This window comes from Panthera onca, chromosome A2, assembly GCF_046562875.1.
Source record: "Panthera onca isolate mPanOnc1 chromosome A2, mPanOnc1 haplotype 2, whole genome shotgun sequence".
Lineage (NCBI taxonomy): Eukaryota > Metazoa > Chordata > Mammalia > Carnivora > Felidae > Panthera > Panthera onca.
In genome coordinates, this window is record NC_138340.1 from 44,277,040 (window position 1) to 44,296,277 (window position 19,238).

The window sequence follows — 19,238 nt, forward strand, 5'->3', positions numbered from 1 at the left end:
GATGCCCTTAGTTTGAAGCTCAGGCATCAATCAGTCACCTAAAACAATTGCATAGAAGGAAGCTTGGGAAGACATCTCAAAGTCCTTACCTGAGCTCTGTTTTATTATATCTGTTACATAAAGCTCTTTGTGACACAATTCTTTAAAAAATACTGTTTTATCCACTTGATTAGAGTGAATTTGAAGCTAGGTTTTAAAATGGGGATAGGATAGAAGTGGTGCTTTATACCCGAAGATCTATCTAATCACCAAATACATTAAAATAAACAAAATGACAAAACTAAGGTGCATATTATCTGAGTGAGGCACCCCTGTCATTGGATGGCATTATTCAACTCATTTAGAACAAAGAGGGTGCTGTTTTTGAGTTTGTTTATATCCTACTGGATACAAAGTGTAAGAAGAAAATTGAATCAAATTAGATTGGTCAGAAGAGACATAATTCTTTTCCTGTGATACTCTTCCTCCTTCCTCCTCCTATATTAAAGCCACAACTACTCCCCACCCCCACCCCCCCTCACCCCCACTCCCCTGGATGTAGGGGGAAGGGATAACAAGAGCAGACAGGGAGATATCCTATCTGGAGTTTTTAGAACTGTTGCATGCTGACTCTAACCTGATGATGTATTCTGCCCATGTCTCCAAAAAGTCAAAAGCATTTTCAGCGTTGATTTCCCTTAAGAATTATCACACTTTGCTCACATTGGTTTAATGAGTGTAGGAGGTGACCTTGTGTCCACATAGATAGTGCTATATTAAAAGACCTGGAAGTAAAACCTCACATGTGTGTAAGTAATTATTTTAGGCGGTGTGATGGGTGGAGTTATTGCAGTTCTTTGCTTACATGCTACCCAGGCTACTGGGGCAGGAGACATTTTTCACTGCATTATAATGATGATTATTTGCAAATTACATGAGCACCAATAATTCATTCATGCACTGATACAGATAGAGCAGGGGATTCAGTGCAGTGGTATTGAACTTGTTGCTGGCAGCATTAATTGATTCGTTTGGAACATTTCCCCCCACAGAATCCCAATGACAGCTTCCCTGAGCAAGAAACTGACACACAGCCAGGGCCCCAGATATGCAGGGACACACGTGTGAGGACGTCGTCTTATCTCCTGGCAGGGGCTGGTTCTCCTAAGAAAACTCTCCAATCCTGGGAGCTTCAGTGAGAGGCTTTCTATCTTGGTAGAGGTGTCAGTCTTTCCTGTGGGATTGAAAAAAGGGACTGACTTATTTGTTGTATTTTAATAAAGTAGCCACTGTTCTTCTCAGGGAAATGTTGGGGATATGGCTCTTCTCTGAAAATGTTGGGGATGTGCTGATAAAGATTAGCATTTGATCTGTGTGGCCCTATTGATGAAAAGAAAAAAAAAAATGCCTCTCATCTTAATGTTTAACTGACATCCCCTCAACACGACCCAAATCTGTCTCTCCTGATACATAATGCCTGTCTTTCCAACTGCATGGTAAACAGTGGAGCAGATATTAAGTTTTGGTCATTTTTAGTTTCCCAGAACCTACTAGAATACAATGTGTTGCTTATAATAGATATAGAAGAAGGGTTAAAGGAAAGAATGAAAACAAAAGTATTTGAATTTGAAATTTGGAAACACCGTTAAGAGACTTTGCCCTAAATCTTAATAAAACTTTGAAAATTGCTTCAATTTGTAGTCTCTTGGGGAGACTGTAACAGCCTACTTTATTCTTTTCTCATTGAAATTTTATTTCAAGTTTAAAGCATCACTTTTTTTTCTGAACATGTTAAGACTATGCATGTATATATAGGAATATTTTCTGGAGAATTCTGGCCAGGCATTTTTTTTTGTCACATATATTTTTACTGAAAATCATATGTGTAATTTTAAGTGACTAGGTGCAGAAAAACAATCAACCTAAAAGTCATTACATTATAAGTCATGGTTCTGGCAGGAACACAAAAGCCTTTAGAGTGAGTAAAAACAATTCATCTTAACTAGTTATTTACCATGGAAAATTCTTGCATTACCAACATTCCGGTATTGCAAAAGTGCCTGCATTGGAGAAACGCACCACATGGATGTGGGGAAGGGGACTTACAATATCTATCCAAATGTAAGCAATCAAGAAATCTGGGGAACAGTAACAAAAACTCTTTTCTTTAGCGTTAATCTCAGAAACAAGGAAAACCGAGGAATTTCAAGTGGTGAACACTTTGATGGCAAGAATAACACACCACCAATTCTGAATTTGCCCACTGCCTGAGCAGGAATGAAAAAAAAAAAAAAAAATCAAAACCATAAAACACAAAACTGTGTGACCAAGGTAGCTGCCTGTATTTGTAGGAGTTGGTTGCTTACTCCAATAGTTTAAAAATAGTTTTCCAGTTAACATCTTTTCCCCATAATGGAGATGTCAGTGTAGGTTTACATGATCGTGTAAACGGTCAGAAGCTGTTTATGTAGCTCTGAACTGCTGAACGACGCACAAGACTGGGGTTCAGCAAAGCCCTTGGGGTTTTTTCCCTTCGGAGGAACCCGAGTTTCTCTTGGGGTTGCTGGAAATGCATGCCAATGAGTTTGACCCGACTGGCGTTCCTCTGCCTGTCAGACTCACTTTGCACAAAGTTGGTGAGGGGCTGGGACATTGCTACCCTGAGGTTTTGAGCTGGGGGTGAAGAGAGCCATTTCTGCGAGAAAATACTACAACATTCTGTAGAAATTTCAGAGTAACGTCATTGTCCAAAGCACATGCTTTTGAATAAACAAAGCTTTCAGTGCTTCCCCTCTCCAGCCCCACACACCGCAAATTGATCCTTGTACTTATTTCATCGCAACTGTTCTCTCCCCTTCACGCCCCCCCCCCCCCCACGCCCGCTTGAAAGCACACTGTATGAGACTACAGGTCGGTAACACAGCCTGTCTGGCCAATGCCCTCTGCCTAAGGACAAGTAGGTAAAACCTTCCAAATGCCCCCTCTTCCGGCTTCTCAAGTTCAGCGTTGTCCCCCCCACCTCATTCCCCACCCCACCCCCCCGGATTCGCCGATTCTCAGCCCCAAAGCAGAAGTGTTTGTTTCCCTGGCTAGAGCGCCTTAAAGATTCCACGAATTCCCGGTCTGCGGGAGGCCCGGGGTTTGTGTACCGCGCAGGTCGCGCCTCCTTGTGCCCCTATACTAGGGTAGCCAAGGAAGGAGGCATCGCGGCTGTAATTCCCCATCGCTCAGCAGGACATCCTTCACACTCCTGCACCGGAACCGGGTTAATTGTCTTCAGGTGTTTCGAGTTCAGGTGAGGCGCCCTTTCGCGGATTTGCGCGCAGGGGCTGGGAGTCTCGTCTCCCGGCCAGGGGCGGGCAGGTGCTGCTGCACCCGGGCTTGCGCCTCCTCGGGCCGCGCGCTGCGCATGCTCAGCCCGGCTGCGCTCCGGCTCCCCCCGCCCCCCAGCGTCTCTCCTCTTCTCCACGCGTCTCCGCCTCCTCGAGGCTGGGGAGCCGGCTGCCTGAACTCCGCCGCGCCAGGTTTTTGGAGGCGCGGCGAGCGCTGGGAGGGAGCGGAGCGCGGCACCAGACAGAGCACCGGGTTCAACATCAGGATTGGTCGCAAGTAGGAAGCTTCGCCACTACAGCGGGACCCTCGGGCTGTGTCCGCGTCGCGCCGGAGGCTGTAGTGGGCGCCGCGCTCAGGTGCTGAGGGTAAGTGAGGCGCGAGCAGGCAGGGTCCGCTCCAGCCTGGGCGCCTGCTGCCCCGGGGCTTTCCGGCTCGCGGATTTTGGGGAAAGGGCATGGTCCTCGGAGGCTGCCGAGTGTAGAGGGGCTCCCTGGGGCTCCCACTCCTGCAGGGCTGGGCAGGGGCTGAGGGCCGTACTGCCCTGAGCCGGGCAGCCCTGCGGGCGGGGCGCAGCCGGAACTGAGCGCCCTGAAGCCGGGAGTAGGCAGGGCACCGACGGCGCCACCTTCACCCCACGGCGACCCTTTTTAGTCAGAAAATAAGTTTGTTGCTCTGCCGGGCAGCTAGAGAACAAGTAGCCTAGACCGCATAATGCTTGGGGAATCGTTAGAATCCGCTCCTTCAACTGGTTCACGCTGTTGCCCCTTCTCCGTGCGCCCTCGCTCCCGGCGCGCGGTTCTTGGCGAGAGTTTCCTTCCGATGTTGATACTCCGGGCTCCGATTGCCCGGCTGTGCAGCCCACGGTAGAGAAAGGCGAACTTGGGCTGTTATTTGAGGCGATTTAGGACTCAGGAGAACAGGGGGTCGGTAGCCGTGGTGGAGGGAGCCCTGGCGGAACAGACATGGACTTTGGAGGCGCCCACTCTGTGCCAGGCTCTGTCTGAGCGCGGGGGGTATAGCGGCGAATCACTCCGTCCGGGTCCCCGCTCTTGTGACACGTTACGTGGTATACCCAGGCTCTGCCCAGGGAGCTTGTCGGGGTGGCGTGAAAATTTCCACCAATTTCAGGGGGATTTGCAGTTTCTTTGCAATGGCAAAGACTACCGCCTCGTCTGCTCCTTCGACCCAGACGTCCACGAGATGTGCGCCGGGCACCCCACGGACACCAACCCGCACTCTGCTTCTGGAACGGAGCAGAGGGCTCAAAACCTGTGTGCATTTTCTCTTTGTGCTTGTGTATACATTGTTACTTACTAAAGGTGTGGAGTTGGGGGTAAGAGGACGCGAGCCAGTCAAGGAGTCTGATGCATGGGAACATTCTTGCAGCACAGCGGATCCCCAGCAAGGAGGCAGCTTCGCGCAAAGCGAAGGAGCTAAGGAGGTTGGTTGCTGCTGGCTGGGGTCTCCAGATTTGCAGCGGAAAGGCTTGCGGAGGTAGTGTAGGGCGAATCATTGTGACTGATCACTCTGGGTGGGTGGTCTGCGTGGAGGTGGGGTGGTGGATCTTGGGGTGCATTGGAGGTTTGTTTGCAAGGAGGAGCTCCTGGAAGGAAAGCTCCTGGAACTTTTTCTAGTTTTCCTGCTGAAATCAACATAGGGGCGGGGACATGTTTGTCGGAATAACTGTCTTTTGATTGCACGGGAAGAGTCTGCAGTTTCTTGTGTGGGAGCTTGATATTTTAAGGAATAATTCCATGTAATTGATTTGTTTAGTCACTCAGAGGAATAATTTGGAATGTGCTCTTATTTTTGTATTTTGAGATCTACGGGTTATGTCCTTTAAGGAGTGGGGTAGATTTGCAGCAGGCAGGTCCACGCAGAAGCATTTACATTCGGGCTGATGAACAAGTTTGTTCTGTCTCTGCCCAAGTGAGTGAAAAAGAACACTGTGTCAAGGATACAGACACCTCGAGGTGCTTTTTGTGGCATTCATGAGAAAAGTCACGTTTCTCCCATAACTTTATTCTTGCTCTCTTTGCCTTGATTTCATTCAAGACTTAGGTGACTGTCCACAATGCAGGGTGGGAATGTTAGGTTGCTAAGGATTAAATAAAAAAATTGCTTGGGAATATTGTTTTCGCCACCTTATAAAATGCTACTGATTTTTGTTTGTTTAAACCAACTTCAGCTGCTCTGGATTGATGAGAAGGAATGGTAATGGTAAACCTCATTATTTTTCAGTGTGGATTCTGCCAGGTTGGAGGTGACCTGCATTGAGAAACTGACCTTTTTAAATTAGGGGGTAAGACTAATCAGGGAAAAGACCTGCTGTTTAAGGGTGCAGGTCAGATGCATGAAAATTTCAGCAGAGGCAGATTTTCTATTTTGCAGTCTTTATGAAAACAGCTTTTAGTTCCTTTAACTTGGGGGACTTTGTCTCCTTGAGTCAGCCTAGCACCTCTTTCTCTAGTCATTTCATGTTGGTGGGACATTAAGAGTGAATAGAGAGCAAGCCTTTTAACGTTGGCTTTTATATCATCCACTGATTTTGCCTAGTTCACTTTCTTTTTTTTCTTTTTTTTATTCAGAAGTAGGTTTTCTAATTATTTTCCCTGTAAGCACTAAATCTTTTGGCTGGAATTTTTCTTCTGAAAGGTACACAGGACATCTGTTACTTGAGTTTATTTCTTAAAAATAAAGGTAACCTGAGTGACTATACTTTTCAGAAGAAAACTCCTTTATAGTTCCAAATAATGCCAAATTTGATAATTGTTTTAACTTGTTGGATTCTTCTTGATTATACTCAGAGACATTGACATGTACTTTAGCTTTAATCTTGATTTTTATTTAAAGAATTTAATCGTTTGTGAAAACATGTTTTTATATGATTTTAATTGAATTAGTTTATTTTATTTGGTAAGCAGGGAGATGTCTGTATGCACAGATGTGGAAAGTTTTCTTGTTTTCATTTTCTGTAACACAGTATCTTAAATCTGAGGGGGGGAGACCGGATTTATTACCTAGACTTACTGGTCTTTATTTTTTATTATATACTATCAGAAGAAAATTTGACCATACTCACTAAAATTTATTTATAAGTTATACACATATACTATTATATTCATATAATATTTATATTATAAAATGTGTATAAAACTAAAGGATAAATAAGGCAAAAATTATGAGACAGAAGTTCTAATATTTTTATGTACTCCAGTGAATACAGCCCACTTTGGAAATCACTGATAGTTTGGGAGTTTTTACCTTTTCTTATCTCTGGCTTTGCCATTCACCATCTTTGATACAGTAGCCAGTTGGAAAACTGCTAGAAATCTGTGTCTCCTGTAACAGATGGGTTAAGAGCATTGTTTCCTGGTCATGAACACATGTGGATGGAATGAGGCAGAAGAGATGAATGTAATAGAGGGGTCATCCTGGATCTCCCAAATGGGATATACAGATGAAAAAAAAAAAAGTTTAAATTTAAAGAATGAAGTTCCAGTGGTTAAAAAAGTGAGGAAATCAGTAAGAGCGAGGAAAAAAAAGACATTTTCCATGTTGCAGTATTGTGTGGAGGGTGGAAAGATCAAAAACCTTGGAGATTAACCTGGATGTGGCCCTACCACTTATTACATTCATGATATTGGACAGGATAGTTCCATAACTTCTTGGAGTTTTCGTTTCCTTAGCTATAAACTTTGATAACATTTATTTCGAGCCATCATGATAGGGATTAAACCTGAGAGTATAGGTATGGAGCTTAGTTCTGTTAGGTTGGGGAGGTTAACAGCTGTAACAAATGAATCAGAAAAGTGTACTTCCTCCAATATGACATACTGTCATTCCTGTTAAGTCCCCAACTGGATGATCTTGGCAGCATTCCTCCAAGACTTCTGTCATCTTCAGCAGGGTCACTTCAGCCTTGGAAGGAGGAAGACTTGGAGAATGTTAATTGCCCAGACCTGCAGGTCTCCATATAACTTTTGCTTTCATTCCATTGGCCAGAACTCAGTTGTATGTGGGTGGATCTTACTATAAAGAGAGGCTGGGCAATGTGGTACAGCTGGGTTTCCAGGAAGGAGAAGAAATGGTTGGGGGAACAGCCAGCACTTCTGACACTCTATCACTATATGTGACATTTCCTCCATGTTCAGTAAATGTTACTTCCTTTTCCTTCCCCGAACCCTGGTTTTCCTGGTGGAAAAGCCAGGACAGTTATAAGGAAAAAGATAATAGAAGCAGATAAAACATGCATAGTACTTATTATTTTTGAGATATTTTTCTAAGCTCTTTGCCCTGCTAGATCGGTATTATTATTGTTTCTGTTGTATATATAAGGAAAACTTGGTTTAGAGAAATTCAGTCATTTGCTCAACATAGCCAGTAAGTGGGCCCAGCTGGGATTTGAACCAGTTCTTTGGCTCTAGAGTTGATTTTCTTAACAGCTTCATTACACTTCTTGTTTATTCTTGCCTTAATACTTTTCTTGTTGTAGCCATTGGACTATTGTTTTCTTTTTGTGTGTATAAAAAAGCTGGAGAGAAATTAAAAATCCTAAAGAAGAAAAAAGATGATCTCTAATCTAACATTTAATGGAGTATAATTAGATATGATATAGCATTATCTTGAATACCTCCTTGGGTCAGGTATTTAAAGTAAGACTCTGTATGACTAGGCTTCTTCATTTATAATTAATTTTCAGGATATATGCCCTGAATTATAACCTTTTTCTTAAGCTTTCATTGTGGGAATCCTTGGCTACTGTTTTTATGCTGCAGTATATAAAGATAAATTCTTGTTAACTTCTTAGCCTAAGCACATATTCCTTCTGGCAATTTCACAAGTAAAATATTCTCCCCTCATCTTCCTTTTGATCAAAAGCATTGTTCTTCATCAACACCCCCAAATTCCAAGAAAGAAAATTCTTCCCTTGTTTTCTCAGCTTTGCAAAACTTTTTGAGTATTTACTGCATGACTAAAGGGACTTTTACTTGTAATCCTAGTGTCCTGTAAAAGAAAATGATCCCTTTGTTCTCATCCTGTTATGGTGTCCCAGTTATATTAGAGAATTTGCCTCTTCTCACTTTTCTTGTGTATTTGTCCTTTGCAAAAATACCTCTTACAGTTTTGTTTCCAAATAGCCGCAGTAGAAATGTGAGTTGGTTAATACTGAGAGTGTATTTTTTGCCAAGACCATTCATTTTCCAATATTATGGAGTCATTTTTTCCTTCTTGTTCAGTATGTATTTGTGGCATCTTCCCAATTAATTAATGACTCGTGTTCTCATCATGTAGGTGAACAGATATACTTGGATGTTTCTCAGTCACCTCTTTCTCAAAAGACCATGTTCATTTCCTTCTCATTTTCCCTGAACCTTTTGTTCTAAGAAATGTGCTTTATTCTTTTTTAAATTTACCTTGCATCCAAACTTCTTCACACCTGTGCTATGTATATATACATATATATGTGTGTGTGTTGTAAGTCCCTTTTTATGATTTAATGGGGTAGAAGGACAGAAAGGTTTAAACTTGCTTATTATAATGTTTTCAGAGTCCCAGTGAGTGAGGTCCCACAGGGCCTAGTGAAAAGTGTAACAGGTAAAGTCTAAATTTTTAGTGACTTAAAATACTTTCTACTTCTTGCTCATGTGGCATAGTTCAGTACTTAAGTCCCGATAAAGTGGCTTTCCATTGGGTCATTCAAGGAATCAAGTTCTTTATCCTCTTCCTGGCTTTGTCCTCCTAAGTCCCCTGAGTCCATATTCAGGCAAGGAGTGAGGAGAGAAATGTCCTGGCAAGTTTCATAGGATGTTTTTATAAGCCCATACTGGGAGTGGTTATCATGGCTTTTGCTAACACTGCATTGAGCAGAACTTTTTTACTTGGCCATTCCTCCCTGCAAGGAAAGCTAAGAAATGGAGTCACACTGAGTGCCCGGAAAAAGTGGTATGGTGAATAACAAGCAGATTTTCAACAAATGGTAAGTCACAGATTTCTAATAAATAAATGTGAGATTACTGGCCAGTTCTCTATTTCTCTCACTTTAGGTATGGAGAAAGCAGTGTGGGTGTGTATGTGTGTGTGCGTGTGTTATTTGCCTGATAAGTATCTATTCCTTTTCTTCCTTTTTCAAAATGTTTGTTTATTTGTTTTGAGTGGGGGGAGAGAGAGAATCTGACAGTTCAGCGTCCGATGCGGTTGAAACTCATGAACCGTGAGATCATGACCTGAGCCAAGGTTGGATGCTTAACTGACTGAGCCACCCAGGTGCCCCTCTTTACCTCCTTTTAATGTTGGCCTTTGTTACTATCCCATTCCTTTGTTTGTTTTAAGACTTTGGTTTTTAAGAGCAGTTTCAGATTTATGACAAAATTTACAGGGCTGTACAGAGATTCCTCATATGCTCCTGCTCCCAGACATTATCAACATCACTCACCAGAATGGTACATTTTTTACCCAACGTGAACCTAAATTGAAACACCATAATCACCCTAAGTTCATAGTTTACCTTAGGATCCACTGTTGGTGGTGTACTTCTATGAGTTTGGACACATAAATGTATGATGACATATTATCCATCATTATAATATCATACAGAGTATTTTCACTGCCCTAAAAGGTCTCTGTGCTCTGCCTGTTCGCATCTCCCACTCTCTCATTTTTAGTGCTTAAGGATATTCCATCGTTGGGTTCTATCCCATCCTTAGTGCATATGGTCTGGGCGAAACTCTCTTGCCTACTGAAGGATTGAAACATGCCCTTCTACTTAAGAAAGAGCATTAGTTCTCCCTATCCACAGTAATCGTTGCCAGAAAGGGCCTAGTGCACTGTGAGAATGACTGTAGAAAGGCGAGATCTTTTGCTGCTTATAATAAGTCACTTGGCATTCCCCTACCAAGGCACATATATTCATCGCTAAATCATAAAGTGAAAGCTCTTATTTCTTTAAAGTCTATCTCTGTAGAACTGTGAAGGGAAGTGGAAGTTAAAACCGCATCCTCATGCTTAATTTCTTTTTATAAGATTTATCCTGTTCCTTCCTAGATGATGTTTTCCTTTCCATTTGCACTTCCCTGTTTCCACCTTTCAGATCTGCAGTCTAGGTGCCCACCCTAGAGCCTGCCAGTTGATTTTTTTGCATGTGTTTGTTTACATTGCCTTTGTGTCTAGTCTACTCTTGCCATCTTTCTCCAGGGTGTTTATTACAGTTTGTGTAATGCTCAACTCAATTGTCACTCTGTTTAGCCTCTTTCAATACTATTAAGGCATAAAAAATGATTGCCTTTTTCTGTACAGACTCCTATTTTATTTTTTTTCCATGCCACTGATAAGACACCTATCATGAAAGTAACCACCCCTCCTGGTTTTCCCAAGACTGAAGGGTCCTAGGATGCAGGAAGTTCAGTGTTAAAACCTGTCAAGTCCTGGGCAAATTGGGACAAATTCTGTGTCCTACATATTACATTGTAGTGTTATATTGCTTGTCACTCAGTACCATGAGAGTTCCTGGAGACAGTGGATAAGGGCTTGGACTTTGGAGTCACACAGATTTCTTACCAGTCCTAAATCCATTTTGCGTAAAATGTTTATTTATATGAGACATAGAGAAAACATACACGCAAGACAGATAGAGCGTGAGTAGGGGATGGGCCGAGAGTGGGGGGAGAGAGAGAAGTCCAAGCAGGATTCTCAGTTGTCAGTGCAAGAGCCCCAGGTGGGGCTTAGACTCAGAACTGTGTGATCAGGACCTGAACTGAAATCAAGGGTCAGATGCCTGACCTACTGAGCCACCCAGGCGTCCCAGTCTTAAATCCATTTTGTACTCTGTGTAATTGTGTGTCATAGCAGGTTATCTACCTTTTCTAGATTTCAGGTTCATCAGCTGTATAATGGGATGATACGCGTTTTGCAATTTTCAGATACTTAAAAGATATAATAAATTAAAATCACTTGTTTATTGATGGACAAATACTATTTGGATAGTACCTAAAGGCACAGGAATTTTATGAATACTATATGTAATACTACTTGCAAAGTACTTTTAGTTCAGTGCCTAAATCCTAGTAAGCTTCCAATAAACATATTTCGATTCATTAATGATATTCATATTTTGATATCACATGCCTAAAACATGGTAGACATCAAAAATAAAATTAAGCTCAGAAAATACATGTTCATGGAGCATTGATGATATTACCAGGACTTTATAATAAGTAGAGCAAACAAGTCCATGAGAGTAATTAGGAGATATTTGAGAAAGCAAGAATTGGCTGTAAGATTGGTTCTTTTTTAGACAAGGTTTGCATTTTCTGGCTTATTTAAAGCCAGAGTCAGCAGTTTTCATGTTTTGGAAAGAGAAACTATTTTCCATATTTGGACAAGGTCAGTTTCAGCTCATAGCAGTTAAAATAAGTATTTATCACTATTAACTAAATAAAAGTGATGTATTTCTGGGAAGGGAGTTTGGTTCATGAGAAAATGAGGGTTAGGAGAGTAGAAGCCCTGCTGATTCCATAATGGTCTGGAGGTTTAAAAAAATGCATACAGAAGTCTCCTTTGTTCATACCGTGTAGGATATCCTCTCCACCTTTGACTGGAACTTTTGTGTGTGAAAATTTGTACCTGCACATTTGTCCTAATGGAGACCTTGATAATTCATATTGCCTGTGCCTTTTAGATTTGTCATGGAAATTTCCAGTGAGGACAGGTGTTACATTTGTGCTTATGCTGAGATCGGTCCAGTTTGGAGAAGAACAGTGAGCAAAAAATGACGTGACTCAAATCCCTAAATATGTATTATGAGGCATGATTCTAGGCACATTTCCATCATGTTGAATTGTACAGATTGTATTATTACCTATATTATTATTGCTCTTCAATTATCAAATATAAATATGAGTGGGGTTTTTTTTTTTGCCTTCATTATTAACTCATTTGATTAGCTGTTAGCCAGCTATTGATTCTAGGCTTTGCACAAATTAGCAAATTAGTTACAAGTCCAAGAACTATTTTTTTTTACTGTATTTAATTAGATGAATGACATCCTTAAAAAGAAAATGTTTACTCACATCACATTTCTAATTCCTGGTAAAAATTATAATATAAACATGGTTGTCTACAATTCTTGGAACTAATTATAAATAGAGGTTTGTCTTTAATAATAGTTTTTTTTAAATGGGAATCTGTGTAAAAATAGTACTTCACCCTTTAAATAGGTGGCTAAGTTTGATTTACTTCTTGATGACAGAGGATCACCATGATGAACATAGGATAGTAGTCTAGACTAGAGCGTGCATGGGCCTTTGATTCAGACAGACCTAGATTTGTTCTGCCACTTGCCAGCTGTGTGATCTTGAACATGTTCTTAACCCTTCCCAAGGCAGTTTTTAAAATCTGTGAAATTGAATGTGCCTACCTTACAGAGATTCTGTGAACATTAAATGATAATTAAGACTAGTACAGTGTTCATGGCATATTCTAAGCGCTAAGTGAATTTGCCTTATACTATAATCTTTGCAGTTTATAGAGAACATAGTACATGTAGTTGCTTTATATATTTGTTGAAATAAATAATGTTATACTGGTCTGTGTCCATAGGATCACATCAAGTGCAGCTGAGATACGGGTACCTACCTTGAGTGAACTCTGTCTGCTTTCTGATGCCTTTAAGAGGGTCATATTTAATTCCTTGCTTTGATGAATTAGCCATTTGTTGGCTGTTTCTTACTGTTTGTGAACTAGAAAATAAGAGATATACAAGCCATTCAAACTATATGTAATAATTTGAGTAGATTCTGAATGAGGCTCTGAAGGACCTTTTCTTTTTTTCTCCTCACTACCCACCTCCCCACCCCACATCCACCGAACAGACTTTTTTTTTTTTTTTTGAGTGAGAGAGTAATACAGATGTTTTACATTTTCTGTTTTCTCAGTTTCACCTTTTCCTAGATCCTGACTGAGGAACTGAGAGGTAAAGTGTTAATGCAGTATAGTAGAAATAGAAAATTAACTGCTTTGATAAATTGTGACATGTGTTTGTGATATGCTTTGCACCAGAATCACATTTTGAAGATTCCTGTGTTACAGGTGTGAAATGTTGACTGTCTTACCTGCAGTACAATAAAATTTGTTCAAAAGTCTGTACTCATTGTCTTTACTATACAAAGACATTCCCTTTTATCTTCTTCAGCACTTTACCAGGTCTCGTTCACCAGGTAGTAGATTCTTACCTAAAATTACTAGTATTTCCTCTCCATTTTCTTGTTTGAACTGAACAGTCAGAGTTCGAGACACTGCAACAATTCTAGATATGATTAAGATGGTGGTAATGTCTGTATATGCACTGTATAACATAGATTATCATGGATTCATAGTTCCAATAACTCTGCTCACTTCTTTTATTAGTAGCAGTTCACCAGCATATTGTCATTTGTATTCTATGCAATAACTGAAATGAAGTTTTTTAAATGTTACTGTGGCTCAGGGGCACCTGGGTGGCTCAGTCGGTTGAGCGTCCGACTTGGGCCCAGGTCATGATCTCACGTCCGTGAGTTCAAGCCTCGCGTCGGGCTCTGTGCTGACAGTGCAGAGCCTGGAGCCTGTTTCAGATTCTGTGTCTCCCTCTCTCTTTCTGACCCTCCCCCATTCATGCTCTGTCTGTCTCTGTCTCAAAAATAAATAAACGTTAAAAAAATTTTTTTTTAAATGTTACTGTGGCTCAGAGCCACAGTCTTCTGTTGTTCTGAATTCATAAACTTTTACAAATTTTAGTAGTTTTCTTTAAAGTAGCATCTTAGAGTCGCCTGGGTGGCTCAGTCAGTTCAGCATCTGACTTTAGCTCAGGTCGTGATCTCACTGTCTGTGAGTTTGAACCCCGTGTCGGGCTCTGTGCTGACAGTTCAGAGCCTGGAGCCTGCTTCGGATTCTGTGTCTCCCTCTCTCTCTGCCCCTCCCCTGCTCATGCTCTGTCTCTCTCTGTCTCAAAAATAAACGTTAAAAAAATTTAAAAACATTAAAAAAAATAAAGTAGCATCTTAATTCATTGTATTAAGGTTAACCCTTTTTTTTTAAAAGATTTTATTTGTTTTAAATTGCTTTTAATGTTTATTCATTTTTTGAGAAACTGCAAGAGTGGGGAAGGGGTAGAGAGAGAGGGAGACACAGAATCTAAAGCAGGCTCCAGGCTCTGAACTGATAGCACAGAGGCTGAGGGCGGGGCTCGAACCCACAAACTGTGAGATTGTGACCTGAGCTCAAGTTGGACGCTTAACCCACCGAGCCACCCAGGTACCCCTAAAAGATTATATTTTTATGTGATCCCTGTACCCCACTGTGAAGCTTGAACTCTCAACCCCAAGGTCAATAGTCGCATGCTCCACCAAATGAGCCAGTCAGGAGCCCCTATTAAAGTTAATTCCTTAAGAAAAGGAACATAATATAATGCATATCCCAAATGATGAATTCCATGTTTTAGGTTAGGATTCAGTCTACTATTTTATGTGATGTAAAAGAGAGGCTATAGGTAGACTTGGTGATTCAAATTGCTTTGATGATTCAAATTCTGGCTCTACCACTATTATATATGTAGTATTAGCCTAACTTATATACCCACTCCTAGCTTTATTTTCCCATCTGTATGATGGGGGTATTGTTGCAAGGTTGTGAGACTAAAATTAGTTATTCATATATACACATAGCCTAGTGCCAGGCACATAATTAGATCATCCCTTAAAATGCTGAGTTTCTTATTATGATCCTGTTGTTTTCATGCCTTTATTTGATAGGACGCCTATGTTGATGAAACATGTGAAAGTTAGGATTTATGCACTTGAAATGTCATTCTTTTAAAATACTTAATAAAGTGATTTATGTTTGTTCCTGTGTCTTTATCCATGGATATATCTCTCTTGGCTGTGTAAAAGAGGAAGGCAACATCTCTGTAGGATGTTGTTTTATGGTTGACTATTATAAGGAGCCACTGTATCGGAACTGAGATGTGATTAGCACTATTTGAGATTTCGCTTTGGAAAAATGGTTTTGGCTGTGGTCAAGAGTCTTGTTTATTAAAAAGAATGAATTACTGAATAGGTTCTCATTTGTATTCTTTTTATTTCAGCTATAGCCCATCTTGCCATGTTTCAAAAGGATATGCTGACATGTGACAGAGTAGAAATATAAAAATGTTTCAAGTTGCTTTCAGTCAAATATGATGGAAAATTTTCAAAAGATTTACACATTTTTTTTATTTGTAATAGTGACATTACTGAGAAATGAATTTAAGTGTCTTCTGGAGAGCAGCAGCCTCTTTATGAGTGCTTTGCATTTCAAAACTTATCAAATGTAACATAATGACTGGTGTATTATTAATATGCCTACAACTAAGGAGTTTTACATATTTGAAGAGAAACGAGTTAGTGTTATTTTACTTCCTATTTGTATAACCATTAAGGAATGAAACATTAAGGTTTGTCTACTTCCTCCTTATGTATATATACACATATGTTTACTATGTAGTTTATGGGATTCAAATAATACCTTTATATAGTTTTGTTTATAATTGATCTTTTAATCTTACTAGATTTCTTAATTACTTTTATGATTCTTTCTGTATTTCTAACGCATACAATAAGAACTTGTTTACTGGTTTCCATTGTGATATACGTTGTCCCCCTACTATCTACTAAGTTGATTCACATTAGAATCTTAATTCACTCACAGATTTCCATCTATTACTTATACCTTATAGAATCTAAGTTGTGGCTTTGTTGTGGAAATTAGCCTGACTGCAGGTTTAATCATTAATGTCCTGGTACTATCTGTCATTAGATTATTTCCCGAATGCATTGTGTACTACACCTCTGATTCTTCAGAGGACCAGACCAAGTATTTGTGAAAGTCCTAAAGGATACACTTTGAATGGAAAGGATGGTAGAAATCCTGCCATTTCTGTCTTCTTAGGCTTTTAGGTGTTAGAAAGCACTATAGAAACATATTTACACTGATGGATTACACTATCCCCAATTACTAAAATTACCTGGCTGAGTAAGTTAAGACAAACCGTCCCTATACCCCCTAATGTCTGAAAATAATATAATGAATTGTCCATCAATTATTTCATTTTGCTATTGATCCTTGATGTTTTGTACTCTATATCTCATTGACTAAGAACATCCATTCTATCAGGGCTTATGTATATAGTCTATAGTTTAGAAAAGAATATCATTCATAGAGGAAGTTTGCGCAAAACCTTCATGCTATTGTAGTCAATAGATTGCATTTCCTGGGAACTTGTGTGAAAAATACAGGACTTTGGCTGCCATTCAGGCTTATATTCAGGATCTTCATTTTTTCAGGTGATTTGTATTCACATTAAAGATTGATAGGCATTGATTTATATCATATTCTTAACTAAAGTGACTAGTTACCTGATACTACGCCTAAGTGTCAAGTATATACTCAGCGTGCTTAATTATATGTTAAGAACCCAATACTACAGGATTAAAGATAGGTACAGTAAAGTTCGGTCAAAGGATGGTCAGAATCTATTAGGGTGGATACTCTACACACACACACACACACACACACACACACACACACAAACACACTTTTTTAGAAATTCAGATAGAATATGGCCAACATGAATGGAGTAGAAAATGCTTTGGAAATCATTGTACGGAAGCTTTTTCATTTTTTGGGAATATGTTCTCATCATGTTCTTTTTGAAGCCCTTATTGGTGGAGTCTCTCAAGCCATTCTTGCTTATGCTGAGTTTAGCAACCTTGAGAACAATATCTACCATTTTACCCATCATTGTAATTGATCAGCCTTTAGTGAATTTTTACATAGCCACTTCTAAAGATAGATTTCTGGTGTAAGCACGCATGCGTATGTGTTTGTGTGAAAAGACATGTCACTTGTGCTTTCAAAAAGTTCTTTGTTTAGTATGAAAACTCAAATTACAATGTGGTGTGGGATATTATGATAGCACTTGTGTAGAGATTATGGGGAAGTATTCATAATTGAGATAAAGTGGAAAGATGGACAATATTTGAATGTTGGGTTTGGAAAGAACACTTAAAGAGGGTGTAGTGTATACAGTGTTATGGTTCATGAGAGAAAATGACAGAGAATGACAAAGAGAATGACAAAGAGCTGGGTATGAGTGAACCTTAGGGATGTGGGAGCATGGCAGCAGAGTCTTTGCATTATACAGTTTCATAGACTAGAATGAGAATGATGCGCCATGGGTTGGGCAGAGAACAAGTTGTGATTGTCATTTGTGAATCATAGAATTGTATGAACTAGCATCTGTAACCTGTGAGATAATTTGGAGAATAAGAGAAAATTGGACCATATTCTGTGGACCATAGACAGTCATGAAGTATTTTAAAGTGTCAGGATGACATCAGATTGTTAAATTTGAAAGTCTATCTGAATTTTGTGTGAGGTATGAATAACGTATTTGGGGTAGTATGTAGAGTGGTATCCATAAGTTGTCTAGGCTTTTAGATGTATCCCTGACCTATGATTAGCTCTTATTTCCTATGCTAGTTCATGTTAATTATGTAAGATAACAGTAAACTGAGTACAAAACTGCATTTTCATTTTATGTATATGAAATATTTATACTTGTTTAATGTATTTTATTTCATATTTAAATTCACTGTGCATAGGGATTAATAAGTGAATGGGGCTTAAATTAGAAAACTCAGAAAATGAGCAAACAACAAAGGTTCTTATGCATGTAATGAAAAAATGCATCTCACAAGGTAATTAAGTGATTTTATATTGCAGTATGAAAACAATTGTCTTATGGATGTAGGTTACCAAGTGGGCAATTTCAATTAAGTATAAGATATTCTTTTCTTAAATACATTTTATTTGAAATATCAGAGGTTTACATAGCAAGGTGTCCAGTGCCCATCTGCTACCCATCATATTTTCTGGCTTCATTTCATATCTCTCTCCTGTGACTGAGGTGCATTCCTTTGCATTTGCTGTCCTAAGATATTGTTGAAGGGAAATTAACACTGCTTGACAACATTTCTAATAATAAGTATTCATACTGTAGTGGACATATTTTTCTTTTAATTCACAGGAGCAAGTCCACCTTCTCAATGGCAAAATTGCTTCCACTATTTTTGGTCTTGTTGGTTGATAAACCCCAAGTCCACTTCTATCTAGGAAGTGGTTGGGGAAGTTTTTCTGGTGACTTTCTCAGCTAGGCCCTTCCTCTGCCTCAGTGTACCAAATGTGCAGGCATGTGACCTGCACCTCTGAATGTTCAAATTATCAGCATCTGTCTCCTCATGTGGAGTCTTGAGCTCAGTGATGTAGGCTGAAGAAATACGAGGGTTTATTTATATATATATTTTTACTTTGTTATTGTCCTGGCCTAACTGTCCAGTGGTATCTGCTCCTGGGGATTTTTGGGGCTGCTTGATTCCCTGTTTCTTTCTTCTGTCCTGTGATCTGCACAGATGCTTTTTACAAGGTCCCCTTTTTCTTAGGCTTTCAGGGTTGGTTATTCTTGCTTGCTACCAAAGAAATGTAAAGAAATTATTCTGGTATGTGCATATGTTTGGAGATACTTTTTATTTGCCACCTGCCTTATAATGTTATCCCCTTATCTTTTTGTTGGGAACTTGTACACCACAGACACATAGGTTACCTTTTCAAGATGCGTCATTTACTAGTTTGAGGCCTTTCTAGGAATTGGAAAAGTCATTCCCTTCACCAGCCTATGACATTTTCCACAGTTTACAATTGAGTACTCTCATCCCAGGGTTCTGTAGAATAGGGAAAGATGGCTGGAAATTTGGCATGCAAATCTTTCTGCCTTCCTTTTTTCAGGTTTGGATAAGTGATATTATCCAAAAAGAGTTCTAACATTTCATGCAGTTACAGACACTGTGTTGATTCTTCAT

General features: G+C 39.8%; 1 protein-coding gene across 3 annotated transcripts in view; it reads left to right on the forward strand.

Moving 5' to 3' along the window:
* The first annotated feature begins 3,460 nt into the window (after positions 1-3,460).
* The window catches only part of CNTN4 (contactin 4), an 898,074-nt gene continuing 882,296 nt past the window's right edge, over positions 3,461-19,238 (forward strand). For all 3 annotated transcript variants that reach the window (XM_078442806.2, XM_078442805.2, XM_078442809.2), the window contains exon 1: positions 3,461-3,677. The gene's annotated coding sequence lies outside the window, so the exon portion shown is untranslated. The remainder of the gene's footprint in view (positions 3,678-19,238) is intronic.